Here is a 17,454-nt window from a genome sequence, read left to right as displayed (position 1 = left end):
CACACAGTGACAAACACATATGAAAACCCACACGTATACAAACTGTATATACAAACTCAAACCTCAAACAGGCACACGTACAGAGAGGTGCACACACACACACACACAGGCATACACACACACACACACACACACACACACACACACACACACACACACACACACACACACACACACACACACACACACACACACACACACACACACACACACACACACACACACACAGGCATACACACACACACACACACACACACACACACAAGTGCGTGTGAAGAGACTGTGGGAGGTGACAGTGCAGCAGACACTCTGGAGTCTCTGGATGTTAATAACACACCACCAACCAGATGAAAGAGAAGAAGAGAGAGAGAGAGAGAGAGAGAGAGAGAGAGAGAGAGAGAGAGAGAGAGAGAGAGAGAGAGAGAGAGAGAGAGAGAGAGAGAGAGAGAGAGAGAGAGAGAGGGAGAGAGGGAGAGAGAGAGAGAGAGGGGAGGGAGGGAGGTAGGAGAGAGAGAGATAGAGAGAGAAAGATGGGGGGAGGGAGGGAGGTAGGAGAGAGAGAGAGAGGGGAGGGGGAGGGAGGGAGAGAGAGAGGGAGGGAGAGGGAGAGAGAGAGGGAGGGAGAGGGAAATGGTAAGAGAGAACAAGAGAGGGAGAGAGAGAAGGTAAGAGAGGGAGAAGGAGAGTGGGTGGGAAGGAGAGAGAGAGGGGGCAAGAGGGAGGAGGAAATACTGTGGGAGGGAGGGAGGGTGAGAGAGAGTAGGAATGGATGGGGGAGAAATAGGAGAGAAAAGGAGGGACAGAGGGAGGGAGAAAGGATGAAAGAATGAGTGGGAAAGAGAGAGAGAAGGAGTAAAATATGCGGGGATGTTCTTTCCAAAGAGTTCGGTTCTTTCACATGGCAGACTGAAAAAAGCAAGGACAGAGAGAGAGAGGGAGAGAGAGAGAGAGAGAGAGAGTTGTATATTGTATATATATATATATATAGTGTTGGGACTTTATTCCTCTTTACCTTTTTTTTATTCCTCATTTTACTGTATGAAGCACATTCTCAGGGGCTCATACAAAACCAAGCATTTCTCTGTAATGTACATGTACTTTATACGTGACAAATAAAAACAAACTTGGACTTGAACTTGAGAGAAACCTATTCCATATGTACAGTATGTTTGTTTGCATGCATGTATGTATGTATGTATGTATGTATGTATGTATGTATGTATGTATGTATGTATGTATGTATGTATGTATGTATGTATGTATGTATGTATGTATGTATGTATGTATGTATGTATGTATGTATGTATGTATGTATGTATGTATGTATGTATGTATGTATGTATGTATGTATGTATGTATGTATGTATGTATGTATGTATGTATGTATGTATGTATGTATGTATGTATGTATGTATGTATGTATGTATGCAAGTATGCAAGTATGCAAGTATGTAGGCAAAGTGTCGTCTATGTGACGAAGACCAGGGAACTGGTTATGGATCTGGGGAGGAGGAGGAGTGCATCTGTGACCCCCGTTTCCATCAGGGGGGTCGATGTGGACACGGTTGAGGATTACAAATACCTCGGTGTACACATTGACAACAAACTGAACGGGTCAAAACTCGCAGAGGCACTCTACAAGAAGGGCCAGAGCTGACTCTACTTCCTCAGAAGGCTGAGATCCTTCAACGTCTGTACAAGGATGTTGAGGATGTTCTATGAGTCGGTGGTGGCGGGCGCCTTCTTGTACGCTGTGACCTGCTGGGGGACGCAAACAGGCTGGAAAAGCTGGTCAGGAAGACCAGTAACGTGGTTGGGGTGGGGCTGAACTCTCTAGCGGTGGTGGCGGAGAGGAGGAGCCTTGCTAAGCTCCATGCCATCAGGGACAACCCCTCCTACCCACTGTACACATACTTGGCTGACAGAGGGAGCACGTTCAGTGCTAGACTAAGACTCCCGAGATGTAGCACTGAACGGCACAGGAAGTCCTTCATTCCGACAGCCATCAGACTTTATAATGCATCACTGCATGTGCCTCACTGCATCACTGAGCACAGGGTGACAGTACTATCTCCCAGAGACTTTTACCTTTACTTTTAAACCGACATTGTACAATTTTACACTTTTACTGTACACTTTGTATATTTCTGTATATTTTTACTGTATATTTTATATTAGAATGTATATACACAACATAGAAAATGTATATCTCGGACCATATTTTATTCTTAGTCTTCTTTTTATTCTTATTCGTGACTTTTGTTTTTGTCTACCTAAATGTTTACTGTTTACTGTGAGCGATTTGTAGTGACAAATTTCCCTCGAGATGAATAAAGTATTTATATTCTATGTATGTATGTATGTATGTATGCATGTATGTATGTGTAATGGTTGTGACATCGTCACCTTAAACTTCAATGCCCGAGGGAGTTTCGAACATGTGGTCTCCCATACTGCGGGGTGCGGGCAACAGCACAGACCGCTATACCAAGAAGTGAACTCACTTCTTTGCAACATATCTATCTGTCTTTTAAGGGTGAGAGTGAGTTTAACCCATAGTACCGCTACTCGCCCCAGTCACTTCACAACATCTGAAGTCCATCGTGACTGCACTTCGCGGTACCATCCGTTATGTATGTATGTATGTATGTATGTATGTATGTATGTATGTATGTATGTATGTATGTATGTATGTATGTATGTATGTATGTATGTATGTATGTATGCATGTATGCATGTATGCATGTATGCATGTATGTATGTATGTATGTATGTATGTATGTATGTATGTATGTATGTATGTATGTATGTATGTATGATTGATTGATTGATTGATTGATTTTATTTATTTATTTTGACAATATATAAATAAACATGTGACAGAAGCACAGTCTGGAAAACTGCCAAGCTTATTTCCATTGTGGTACTTGTAGGCAGGGGGGGGGGGTAGGGGAACGAAGTGTTCAGACATGCATCATACAGACATCGTAAAGACACATGACATCACAACACATCACATAGACATAACATAGACAAATAAAAACATGTAAAAGTGGTGTGATATCATCATGTTAATCTATACCGTTCGTTGCACAGGTAAGATGTGATTGATTGATTGAAAACTTTATTAACAGATTGCAGAATGGGTACAATACAGTACGGCTCAATACACACAATGTGTGTATGTGACATTACTTTAACCTATACCGTTGCACAGGTAATGTATATGTAGTATGTATGTATGTATGTATGTATGTATGTATGTATGTATGTATGTATGTATGTATGTATGTATGTATGTATGTATGTATGTATGTATGTATGTATGTATGTATGTATGTATGTATGTATGTATGTATGTATGTATGTATGTATGTATGTATGTATGTATGTATGTATGTATGCATGTATGTACTATATGTAGGTCTAAGCACTGGAGAGGCTGGGTAGTGTAGAGGTCTAAGTACTGGAGAGGCTGGGTAGTGTAGAGGTCTAAGTGCTGGTGCGGCTGGGTAGTGTAGAGGTCTAAGTACTGGAGAGGCTGGGTAGTGTAGAGGTCTAAGTGCTGGTGCGGCTGGGTAGTGTAGAGGTCTAAGTACTGGAGAGGCTGGGTAGTGTAGAGGTCTAAGTACTGGAGAGGCTGGGTAGTGTAGAGGTCTAAGTACTGGAGAGGCTGGGTAGTGTAGAGGTCTAAGTACTGGAGAGGCTGGGTAGTGTAGAGGTCTAAGTGCTGGTGCGGCTGGGTAGTGTAGAGGTCTAAGTACTGGAGAGGCTGGGTAGTGTAGAGGTCTAAGTACTGGAGAGGCTGGGTAGTGTAGAGGTCTAAGCACTGGAGAGGCTGGGTAGTGTAGAGGTCTAAGTACTGGAGAGGCTGGGTAGTGTAGAGGTCTAAGTACTGGAGAGGCTGGGTAGTGTAGAGGTCTAAGTACTGGAGAGGCTGGGTAGTGTAGAGGTCTAAGTACTGGAGAGGCTGGGTAGTGTAGAGGTCTAAGTGCTGGTGCGGCTGGGTAGTGTAGAGGTCTAAGTACTGGAGAGGCTGGGTAGTGTAGAGGTCTAAGTACTGGAGAGGCTGGGTAGTGTAGAGGTCTAAGCACTGGAGAGGCTGGGTAGTGTAGAGGTCTAAGTGCTGGTGCGGCTGGGTAGTGTAGAGGTCTAAGTACTGGAGAGGCTGGGTAGTGTAGAGGTCTAAGCACTCGCCTACCACTGCAGAGCCCCAGGTTCAATTCCTGGTAGTGGTACCTCCTGCTTGGTCAGACAATGGACCTATCTCAAACCCTGCCCTCTTTTCTTGATCCTCCAATCACAACTGTCGCTTACCAGTTTGTCCGAGGTAAGCGACAGTTGTGATTGGAGGATCAAGAAAAGAGGGCAGGGTTTGAGATAGGTCTATTGGCAGTGTTCACAGGTGGGAATCCGGTGGGGGTATTAGTCCTGGTTGTTGCAATAGCGACTCCTACTGGTCGGTTGGGGCGCCTGTTCAGCATGGAGGGAATCTTGGGGAGATAGCGTGAACCTCCACGCATGTTACACTCTCCCAGTGAAACTCGCTCCCCAGACCGACAGTAGGACAGCATGTGGTAGTCTACACCCTCCCTAGACCGACAGTAGAGCAGCATGGTAGTCTACACCCTCCCTAGACTGACAGTAGAGCAGCATGTGGTAGTCTACACCCTCCCTAGACCGACAGTAGAGCAGCATGGTAGTCTACACCCTCCCTAGACTGACAGTAGAGCAGCATGTGGTCCTAGACTGACAGTAGAGCAGCATGTGGTAGTCTACACCCTCCCTAGACCGACAGTAGGGCAGCATGTGGTAGTCTACACCCTCCCCAGAGCAACAGTAGGGCAGCATGTGGTAGTCTACACCCTCTTGACCCTTAATTTGTATATGTATATATACCCCACCCCTTTTCACATGTCGGTGACACTTGAAAAAGGCCACAGGCCGAAACGTTGTGTTCAAGTACATTAAAACTTGGGAACACTATAGACGGTGTGCAGACTTTTTTTTCACAACATTACAGATCTATTTTGAGTCTAGCACCTGTGACTACACTGGGGATGTGCGTGAGTCCTTTCTACTACGTAGTCTACACCCTCCCCAGAGCAACAGTAGGGCAGCATGTGGTAGTCTACACCCTCCCCAGAGCGACAGTAGGGCAGCATGTGGTAGTCTACACCCTCCCCAGAGCGACAGTAGGGACCAGGGATGGGAGAAAATCTTTCATAAAATGCAGCGACATAACCGGCATCCTGTATTTCTCTTTCTTCTTTATCGTTTGTAATAAACGCCACCCGTGGAGGGAGGGGAAGTGATGTGCTCCCCAGGTCTGTAATCTGTCTTTTATTCAACATGTAAACAGCGTGTTCATTCGAAATTTTACTTTGACAGAGAATAAAAAACAAAACAAGCACAATAACATCTTTTATGAATCAAATAAACAGGAAGAAAGTTAAAAAGCTTAATTAACTGTATGGCTGAATCTATCTGTGTCTCTCTCTCTCTCTCTCTCTCTCTGTCTCTCTCTCTCTCTCTCTCTGTCTCTCTGTCTCTGTGTGTGTGTGTGTGTGTGTGTGTGTGTGTGTGTGTGTGTGTGTGTGTGTGTGTGTGTGTGTGTGTGTGTGTGTGTGTGCGTGTGTGTGTGTGTGTGTGTGTGTGTGTGTGTGTGTGTGTGTGTGTGTGCAGCAGCAGCAGCATGGACCGTCCTTTGATGTTGAGGGCAGATGACTCATCACATCGGTGAGTGATGTCATGAGTCATCATCTCTGTCTTCATCTCGTCATCCATCTTTCCTTTCATATAATGTGTTTGCTTGACTATAGAAAGCCAAAAGTCATGTTGTCACTTTGTATGCCTTTAACTGAGCATGTCTGCTGTGTTCCTTAATCACAGTGGAAGATGTGAAACGTGTATAAGGTGGTAGCCTATAAGGGGTATGGTCTGTGCTGAAAACGGGTTCACGAGATGGACTATGACGGTTAGGATACATCAGTTAATATCAACTTTGTGAAATCTGAAGCCTTTTATTACCAGTGTAAACTACTGACGGGTCGGTCGCAGTCGACCAGCACCTGCTAACGGGTCTGATCCTTTAGCTCAACTGGTTACTACGTCCACCTGTGGATCCTATCGTCCCAGGTTCAAATCCACTCAGTTACACTAGTTACCAGTTATACCAAACGTTTGCTTGTGAAATGTAGAAAGTTAGGGAATGTGGACTACTGCCTCAGGACTCCCACGGGGTAATATATCAGAGGCTGACACCTGCTCCTAACGCACCGCAAGCGGGCCTCGTGATATCGCTTTGAAAAGTATCTTGACATGATCCGAACAATATCGCAGAGATAAGGGATGAGAACCAGCCTTTATGAATGATATCACAGAGATAAGGGATGAGAACCATCCTTTATGAATGATATCACAGAGATAAGGGATGAGAACCAGCCTTTATGAATGACATCATAGAGATAAGGGATGAGAACCAGCCTTTATGAATGATATCACAGAGATAAGGGATTAGAACCAAACCATCCTTTATGAATGATATCACAGAGATAAGGGATGAGAACCAGCCTTTATGAATGATATCACATAGATAAGGGATGAGAACCAAACCATCCTTTATGAATGATATCACAGAGATAAGGGATGGGAACCAACCGGCTTTTATGAATTAAATCACTAAGGGATGAGAACCAACAACCGGCCTTTATGGACATTCTGTATTTTATGCTCTTGTTCCTCCTTTCCTCTTGGAAATGAGAGAGCAGACAATCTAGATCTTATTTCACAAAGCTTGGAGACATGTATTGCCATATGTCATACTCATAATGTCGGCTAATTCATTATTACATCTGTTGCTGTACATTATTATTACAACCAGCGGCGTGCTATATGACCACTAGACTAAACCGCAGCGTACAGGGATTTAGCGTGGACAGAAGATCTGGTATCAATATGAATCAAACACAGAAGTCTTTCCACCAAAAGCCATAGTTTGGAGGCAGGATTCACCACGGAAACGTTGCAGAAACAGAACCAGCGTGGACGGCTTCTGATGCCAGGACGACGACGAGCGGTTCGCTTCATCGAAAACACAGGAAACTATTTATTTATTTGCGCCACACCGCCGTCCGCTTGCTCGCATCGCTGTACGTTAGGAATGGGTGTGAGTGGGCTGTGGCGGGGTAGCGAAGAGGACTAAGAACTCGCCTGCCACCGCAGAGACTCTGGGTTCGATTCCCGCTGTCAGCGGTACCTCCGGCTTGGTCAGTCGTCCCTGACCAAGGACTTCGCGGGTGCATATGATGCAAACTGCGCTGGGGGAGTTGCTACCGTGCCAAATGTTAGTGGTGGGAGAAGTACACAGTTCCTTTACTTGAGTAAAAGTAGAAATACTCAGATTGAGTGGGTACTCTGGTCAAAGTAAAGGTCCTCCATTCAGATTCTACACAAGTGAAAGTAGTGAAAGTATTTGCTATTGAAGGTACTTACGTATCTAAAGTAAAAGTACACATTCTACATGACATTTGTGTATTCATTGACCTCTCTATAGGTTATGTTAAAGTGGTATGTGGTCCAGTTACGCTGCTCTGATAAGTCCTCTTGAAGTTGAAATGTGAACGTATATAATCTTCCTACATTTTATTTTGTATATATTATGTTTTCTATGCAAAATCATTTTCTTCAAAGTAACTAGTAACTGATGGGTTCAGATACATGTAGTGGAGTAAAAAGTACAATATTTTCCTTGAAATGTAGTGGAGTAAAAGTATAAAGTTCCCTAAAATGAAAATACTCACATAGTACAAGTAGCTCGAAAATGTACTTAAGTACAGTACTTGAGTAAAAAATACTTACATACTTTCCGTCACTGCCAAATGGACAGGTAGGACAGACGTGCTTGAACTGTGCTTGTGTTATATATCCCCATCTCTCACAGGATATGATGCCCGTGACCTCTGTAGAGCAGTCGTCTGGTAATCGGAAGGTTCCCGGTTCGATTTCTGCTCCTCCCGGCAGCATGTCAAAGTGTCTTAACCCCTAACTGCTCCTGATGAGCAGGTTGGCACTTTGCATGGTTGCCTTTGCCATCGGTGTGTGAATGTGTGAGTGAATGGGTAAAATGTGAGGAACAAATTGTAAAGTGCTTTGGATAAAAGCGCTATATAAATGCAACCATTTACCATAAAAGCACTATATAAATGCAGTCCATTTACTGTACATCAATACAATAGTGCTGATTTGAATTTGTTGTGGAAAAACCTGTTGGACATTTAAAGGGTAAACTCATAACTTTGGACCCCTGAGCCTATTTCCAACTGACCAATGATATTGTTGATCGGTAGAGTCCTTTCTCTCCATGATCCACCATGCTGGATACCTGCATCTCTGGCTACAGTTAGCCACAAGGAAAATAAAGTAATGGAGCCACACTTCAATCCAGTGTTGTGTCGTACTCGAGCCCAGGACTCGGACTGATTTTCAGGACTCGTGACTCGACTTGGACTTGAGCACTGATGACTCGGACTTGAACTTTGACTCGAGCATTGACTGCATTCGGACTTGGAAGGTGCAGACGAGGACTCTGACTTGTTAATTGATAAATATAGTTATTTTTTTTGTAATAGGCCCTAATCATTTGGCATAAGATATTGATGGCTAGTGCATTTGTTTGGCTATTGTGTCACAAAGTAAATGAACTCCCTTTGAAATAGTGACCGCTATAGATATTTTTTTTATGTATATGTCAGCTTTGACTGCCAGAGTGGAGGTGACTCAACTTTGATGACTTGGACTCTGACTCGGACTAGGGTAATGGGGACTCGACTCGGACTCGACTCAGGCTCTTTTTTCGGTGACTCGGACTTGGACTCGGACTCGAACACTGGGGACTGGAGACTCGACTCGGACTCGAGATTTAGTGACTCGACTACAACACTGCTTCAATCTGTAAAAGCCCTGACATAAGCACTGAAATCTACTCCACAGTGCAGCCAAAGCAAAGACGTTTAAGTGCTTTTCCAGTGGTCCCGGTATTTTAAAGTAGTTTCTTTGGCTGATTAAGGAGTGTGTATCTGCTATGGACCACAGCATGGACTGTGCTGAGAAAGGTCGATTAGTAGGTAAGTTGAGCTAGGCGTCCAAAAGCTTTCCACAGCTCACAATGGTGGCAAAGGTGATACATAATAATAGAAATAATAGAAATATCAACGACAATATAAAGACAGTGAGAGATAACTTATCGAATCAGTTCAGACATCACATTATAATAACATTTTGGCCTAAATCACATGAACCCTTTCACTGCCGCACTACCAAATGGTTAACCCTTTCACTGCGACAATACACAGGAGGTTAACCCTTTCACTGCCACACGACAGCGGGTTCACCCTTTCACTGCCACACTACAGAAGGTTAACCACGTACCCATCGGTAGTGTGATAGTAAAGGGCAGGGCTGGACTGGGACCAAAAATCGGCCCTGGCATTTTTGGCCCAGACCGGCCCACCATAATCGGTCGGACAGTACACCATCCTTGCGGTCCCCTTAAATATGCGTACCTACTGTACAATTCCCCCAAACCACTACAAAGCTGGGTAGTAAGTGCCATGGACAAGTGTACCTGTTGTGAAGGGCCAGATTAAACTGAGAATCTACCTTTATCGTTTGATATACTTTGTATATTATTTATATATATACACAGAATATCCCTTTACCTGCGTTCAAACCAGAGTAATATTCGCTCTCCTTATTGGACAGCGCCCCCAGGCGCCAGCGCACAGGCCCCCAACGGCAGGTTCAAAGACAAGTTCAGGCATGTCAGGACATGCCCGGAGTCAGCGTATTGATACCAGACAAAGACTGCGGTTTGGGACTAGATATTCACTTAAGTATAAATACAGCGCAAGGTGCGCACACCATTACGTTCAGTACCTTACCCCACCTTCATCACGAGTCAACGTGCAGTGAAGTGAGCAACCTTGTGTCTAACAGAGCATTGAGAACCACGTGCGAATAGAATAGTAAAGTGTCAGAATTTAATGCAGTAACGTCGAGTTCGACCTAATCTAATGTGAAGTAAATAGTCGTTCATTTATTGTATATCGTGCGGCCACAGTTCGTTCGTGTGTAGCATTACCCAGCGGTTCGTCGTGTCTTTAGCTAGTGTACTTAGCCAGGGTGTGTGGCCTAAATACGTCGCCCACACCCGAGGAGTCCTAGGCGGAGAACCGTTGGACATGTACACAGGAGAATCGGCGTCGGCGATTGCAGAACCATTACTGGTTGGATTATATTGATTTGGAACGTGGTACCCAGAGAAGAGCATCGTTGATTTCCACTATCGTTTGGGATTCAACCTCGTGAGGATTACAACTCGGGCTGGCCTCGTGGACGGAGGCTGGCTAGCTGTCATCAATGCTATCAAGCATTTGGATTACAATTATTGCTTTGCTGCTGATCAAGGGAGTTTACAAGGACCGACTCCTGTACCTGGAGTCTCTTTATTCCTCATTGAATCAGACGGAGTACCCGAACATTCCTCTACCCTCCAGGCCTTACACCCCCGGAGGGAACCCATTGTCTCCAGGCGGTACCAGTGTTGCCCTATATAGTTGCTACTATACGACAGGTGGTGTCAACTTAGACCCATCGTAGGATTCCTGCTATTCTTAGTGACTCATGCTATTGACTGACTTTACGTATATTCTTCGCCATACAAGCGCAACCCTAATTCTCATTCTGTAACCTAATGTTGCCTAATAATAATAAATTACCCTCAACTACTATTTCTTTGTCAATGCCGTGTTCTTGTGGGTGTTCACCATCTATATTTGATGTACTGTCTGGCCAGTAATTAAAGTACATAACTAGCAGTGGTTTAATCTATCACAATCTTTAATACAGTCAGGGTTTTGTAACCCCTCAGTTACAATTGGTCCTTCGAGCCGGAGGGTATCAGTGTAATATTTAATATAATATTAATATTGACATGGCCAGCGGTGAACACTCTCCAAGCGGCTCCCCTAAGCTAGAACGCCCGCAGCGCAAACGTCAGCTACCTCCATATCTGGAGGACTTCGCTTTCGTTCTACCCCCTAGCTTATCTAAACAGACGTTAAATACGGATAAATCGGATAGTTTAAGCATGTCCAATCCTATCGACTTGGCGACCCTGCCAGTAGAGACCCCAGTGGGTTCAAACGAAACTGACTTAGCTCACGGGGGGGACCAAGTGGGACATGACGTGACTATACCTCCAGACAGCGTCACCGGGATAGACCCCGGAGCGCTCCAGGATAAAGAAAGCGCTCCAGGGATAGAACCCGACACACAACCAAGAGAAGAGTACCGCGCCCAGGAGATAGACCTCGGAGCGCGCCAGGAGAACAGATCTCCAACAAGCCCTGTCAGCACCCGATCACCTCCGTCAGTGTCATCCCCCAGCGAGGCGGACCAGAGACTGGTGCAAGCCTTGATCGCCACGCTGACAGCCTCAACCGAAAGAGACCGACTCCAGGGTGAGCGCGACCGGCTTCAAGCAAAGATGCTTAGTGAGCGCGAACACTCTGCCACGGAAAGAGAGCGCCTCCACGCGCAACTCCAAGCGCAAGCCGTTAGTGAGCGCGAACACTCTGCCGCGGAACGAGAGCGCCTCCAGGCGCAACAATTAAGTGAGCGCGAACACTCTGCCGTGGAACGAGAGCGCCTCCAGGCTCAACAGATGAGCGAGCGCGAACAACGAGAGCGCCTCCAGGCGCAACAATTAAGCGAGCGTGAACACTCTGCAGCGGAACGAGAGCGCCTTCACGCGCAACTCCAAGCGCAAGCCCTTAGTGAGCGCGAACACTCTGCAACTGAACAAGAGCGCCTCCAGGCGCAACAAAGGAGTGAGGACGACCACATAAGACTGGAGGAGAGGCGCCTTCAGACGGAAGAGAACATCGAACGAGACCGCGCCAATGCACAGCGCGATGCCGCCAATGCGCAGCGCGAAGCAGAGCGCGACCGGCTGCAGGCGCAGATGATAGAACAATTGATCGCCAGGGCGACACCCCCTCTCTCCGCACGGAGCTCCCGGAGATCATCACGACAAGGGTCTAGGGCACCTTCCCCTACCCGACAAAGCTACCCGGGACCCGGCCAACAGGAGGAACCTGTCTACGTCTCCGAGCCCCCTCCCCGACCGGTCCATACGCGACCCAGCCAACGGGAAGAACCGGTCTACGTCGCCGAGAGACTAACTAGAAGACTCCAGGACCTAGAAGAGGAAGAGGAGGAATATCAAGCCCACCAGCACGAACGTACTCTGGACCAGGAGGCCCAGTACAGCCCCGACTTCAGCCCCGAGTCACTGCACTACAAACCCCCGACCCAACTCACGGGTGAGTTTGACGTACAGTCAGCACCGAGGAACAGCACCTGGGGACCCGGCCTCTGGTACCCACCAAGTACTAACCCACGACCACACGTACGGGGAGACTCGCCCAGGAGGCCTCTTCCCCTACGCTCACCAATGTACCAGCCATCCATGGCATCGTACCTTGGCACACCGACGTTCCCAGACTTTACGCGCGAGGACAGAGCACAGTACACGGAATTACGCATGTGTTTGGAGACTATGATGTCCGATGTCCCCGACGAGTCGTACAAATATGCCATCCTCCTCAAGCATCTCAAGGTGCCCAGAGCGCATAACATAGCGCTGGCATATTCCAACTCAAGCACCCCATACTCCGCGGCTCTGGTGGCCCTCGACCAGCGTTATGGACGCATATGGGATTACGTGATCCAAGAAATACGGGATATCGACCGTCTCCCCCCAGCCAAAGACAATAGAGCACTGGATGACCTCTCTATCAAGGTACAATCCCTCGTGGGGATGCTGCGGTCCCAAAAGGAGAAGGGGAGATATGAACTGTATGCAAATTCTAATGTGGAGCGAATACTGGAGAAGCTCCCTCCAGCCCGCCAAGAGCGTTTTCGGCGGCAGAGAGACCACCGTGATCCCAACGGCCCCGAGCCATCCCTCCTAGACCTGGCCGCTTTCCTCGCAAGGGAAGTTAGTAGCCTACGACTGGACACATTCGTGTGGAGTGGATCTAGCCCAAGAGATGGACCTCGGAGGTCCAACGATAACCGCCGGTCAGTGACAGTTATGCACCAGGCCGAGTCAGTGCCGCAGCACAAGAACCACAGCACCCCCCAGACCAAGGGGAAGTGGAAGATTGTATGCCAGTACTGTGAAAATGAACATTGGCTGTCTCAATGTGACACCTTCAAAAAGCTGACCGCTGACGAGGTGAGTCAGTGGATCAAAGCCAACCGCCGCTGCTTCCGCTGCGCGCGCAGCCATATGGCAGCTGAGTGCCGCCTAAAGAAAAGATGCAGCAAGTGCGACGGCGCCCACTTGGAGGTCCTACACGACAGCAACAAGAAGAAACCCGTACCCCCAAGCAGCTCGAGAGTGAACGTCATGTACATAGACCCTGCGAAGAGCGGAAGCTCCCGAGTGCTCTTGAAGGTGGTCCGAGTGCTCTTAAGCTACGAGGACAAGGTCATGGACACTTACGCCGTCCTAGACGATGGGTCAGAAAAGACTCTCCTCCTCGCATCCGCCGCAGCCTGGCTGGGTCTGCGGGGGAGCGAAGAAACAATGACAATCCGTACCATTAGAAGAGACCTGAAGACCATAAAGGGTGAAAATGTCTCCTTCACGATAGCAGCGGTCGGGCAGCCCGAGAAGCAGTATAGCATCACTAACGCCTTCACCAGCCACGACATAGGCCTGTCACAGTACACCTACCCCATCCCAAAGCTGATGGAGAAATACGTGCACCTACGTCAACTACCTATACCGCTCATCGACGACGCCACCCCGACCCTGCTCATAGGATCCGACCACGCACACCTCATCGTCCCAACGGACCGGGTCCACATCGGGCCCAGAGGCTGTCCAGCAGCGGTCGAGACCCGCCTAGGTTGGACACTACAAGGCCCCCTCTCCGGGTCTTCCAACCGACCGACAGCCACTCGCTGTCTCTACACGAGGATAAACGAAGAAGACACCACCCTCTTGCAGCACGTCGAGAGGCTATGGACATTAGACGCGATGCCCTTTAAGAATGAAAAGAAACTTGTTCGCTCAAAGGAAGACACTTATGCCATAGCCCTCCTCGAGCAGAAGACAAAGAGAGTCGAGGTCAACGGAGTGATGAGATACGCAACTCCACTCTTGAGGCGAGAGGGTATGCCCACCCTCCACGCCCCAAAAGAAGCGACAGAGCGATATCTACTGAACACCGAGCGGCGTCTAGCCAAAGACCCCACTCAAGCCACTGTGTACCGCGCTGAGATCGACAAGCTGATCACAGCGGGACACATAAAGAAAATTGACATTCAAGAGGCCGACCAGACGATTGAATCCTGGTACGTGCCCCACCACAAGGTCCACCACAACGGCAAGGATCGCATTGTATTCAACTGCAGCTACCAGATCGGACTACAGAATCTGAATAAAGAACTCTTGCCCGGCCCGACACTCGGCCCCTCTCTCCTCGGCGTACTACTACATTTCCGCCAAGACAAGGTGGCCATCAGCGGCGACATCAAAGGGATGTTCCTGCAGGTGCGACTAGTGGAGGAGGACAAGCCCTTGCTGCGGTTCCTATGGAGAGAGAGGATCAAAGATGAGCAACCATCCATCTACCAATGGGAGGTCCTCCCCTTCGGCACCACATGCAGCCCATGCTGTGCTACGTTCGCACTTCAAAAACATGTGACAGAAGACCCTGAAGCTGACGAGGAGGTCAGACAAAGTGTAGAGAGGAGTTTCTACGTGGACAACTGTCTGCAAAGCGTCTCGAAGCCAGAAGAAGCCGAAGCCCTCCTGCTCAAGCTCCGCGCCTCACTGATCAAAGGCGGCTTTGATCTCCGGCAGTGGGCCAGCAGTGACCCTCAAGTACTTCGCAGCCTCTCCCCAGAGACAAAGGCAGCAAGCAGCGAGACCTGGATGGCGACCACCCCAGGTGAAGCACAGGAAATGACATTGGGCCTAGTCTGGCGCTTCAAAACAGACTCGCTCCATTACAAATACACACCCCTGACCACGGAGCAGGGAAGGTCGACCCCTCTACCGACCACCAGACGGAGCGTATACAGAACACTCGCAAGTCAATACGACCCGCTGGGGTGTATCCTACCTTACACCACTCGGGCGAAAATGATTGTACGAGAGCTGTGGGACAAGGAACAGGGCTGGGACGACCCCATACCCGACCACCTAGCTTCCACCTGGAGAGAGTGGGAGAGAGAACTCAGCTCGCTCCAAAATGTGAACATACGCCGAAGCTACTTCCCACCCACAGTGCGGCTGGAGACGTGCCAGATGGACCTGCACGTCTTCAGTGATGCCTCGGAAGTGGCCTACGGCTCGGTGGGCTACTTGCGGGCCCGAGAGGAGGGAGGAGAAATACACACAGCCTTCATCCTGGCTCGCTCAAGGATAGCCCCCCGCAAGCAACAATCGATCCCGCGTCTAGAGCTCTGCGCAGCTCTGGTAGGCGCGCAACTCGCCACGTTAATCCAACGTGAACTCACCATCCCGGTGCAAAGAACAATCTTGTGGTCAGACTCCATGACCGTACTTACATGGATCCAGTCCGATTCTTGTAGATACAAGGTCTTCGTGGGAGTCAGAATCACAGAGATTCAAGACCTGGTAGGATCAGCGTGCTGGAGGTACGTGGACACGAAACAGAACCCAGCCGATGTCATCACACGGGGGATGTCCCTAGATGACCTCACACGTCACAATATCTACAGTGACGGTCCTGAGTTCCTCAAGCTCCCGGAGGAAGAGTGGCCTACCCCCACCCCTCGGGAGGCTAGTCAAGAGGAGGCAGAGATCAAGAAATCTATGTTCTGTGGGTTGACGCACATCCCAGTCCCCACTGACCCTAACATAGACGACTGCCTCACCTTTGAGAGTGCGCAGCTAAAAACATTCCTGTGGCACCACCCTGAGGTTCCCCCCACTACCGACATTGACGCATCGAACTACGCAGAGGCAGAACTCCTTCTGCTACAGCGAGCCCAAAGAGACTCGTTCCCCGACGAGCTAGACTGCCTGCAGGGAACAAAGCCAATCCCGTCAGACAGCAGACTGCTCCACTTGGCCCCCGAGCGCGACACCCATGGCCTCATTAGGGTGGGTGGTCGTCTGAGACGGGCCCCGGACTTAACGGATGACGTCAAGTTTCCTATAGTCCTCAACAGCCGACACAAGGTCACTGAGCTCATCATAAAGAAATACAACGAGGATGTGCACCACGCTGGGGCAGAGAGAGTCTTCGCTGAGATCCGACGTCGCTATTGGATACTGAACGGAAGAGAAGCAGTACGTCGCTTCCAGCGGACTCGTCTAGACTGTCGCAAGTGGCGAGCACAACGCCCTCGAGTACGTCTCAAGTGATGTAGCAGATGTCGACCCAGTCACCCCCAACACTCTCTTGATGGAGCGGCTGGACCCTGCGCTTCCACAGACGGTGTACAGACCTGAAGAAGCGAACGGCCGAAGAATGTGGAGGTACAGTCAAATATCGGCTGACAAGTTTTGGAACAGTTTCCTCCTCCACTACCTACCGTCTCTCCAAACCCGTCAGAAATGGGTAAAGGATAGAGACAACTTACAAGTGGACACAGTCGTTATGATCATAGACCAGTCACTACCCCGAGCTATGTGGCCGGCCGGCCGCGTAAGCAAAGTGATCACTGGTGCCGACGGAAAGGTCAGAGCGGCAGAAGTTATTGTCCAGGGGCGGACCTACACCCGACCCGTGGCGAGGCTGATAGAGTTGCCGAGGCTCCCTGACTCCCCTGATGACGATCATGACCCACTGACTTTGTAGGTTGCCCTACTCCCCACAACAGACATTGAGCAGTTGACTGGACTATTAATCTGTCTACCTTAACTAATTAGGTGCGGACTAATTAGGAGGCGGCTGTTGTGAAGGGCCAGATTAAACTGAGAATCTACCTTTATCGTTTGATATACTTTGTATATTATTTATATATATACACGGAATATCCCTTTACCTGCGTTCAAACCAGAGTAATATTCGCTTTCCTTATTGGACAGCGCTCCCAGGCGCCAGCGCGCAGGCCCCCAACGGCAGGTTCAAAGACAAGTTCAGGCATGTCAGGACATGCCCGGAGTCAACGTATTGATACCAGACAAAGCCTGCCGTTTGGGACTAGATATTCACTTAAGTATAAATACAGCGCAAGGTGCGCACACCGTTACGTTCAGTACCTTACCCCACCTTCATCACGAGTCAACGTGCAGTGAAGTGAGCAACCTTGCGTCTAACAGAGCATTGAGAACCACGTGCGAATAGAATAGTAAAGTGTCAGAGTTTAATGCAGTAACGTCGAGTTCGACCTAATCTAATG

The sequence above is a fragment of the Notolepis coatsorum genome, assembly GCF_963971535.1.
Source record: "Notolepis coatsorum genome assembly, chromosome: 14".
NCBI classification, from domain to species: domain Eukaryota; kingdom Metazoa; phylum Chordata; class Actinopteri; order Aulopiformes; family Paralepididae; genus Notolepis; species Notolepis coatsorum.
Note: the sequence above shows the minus strand (reverse complement) of the source record.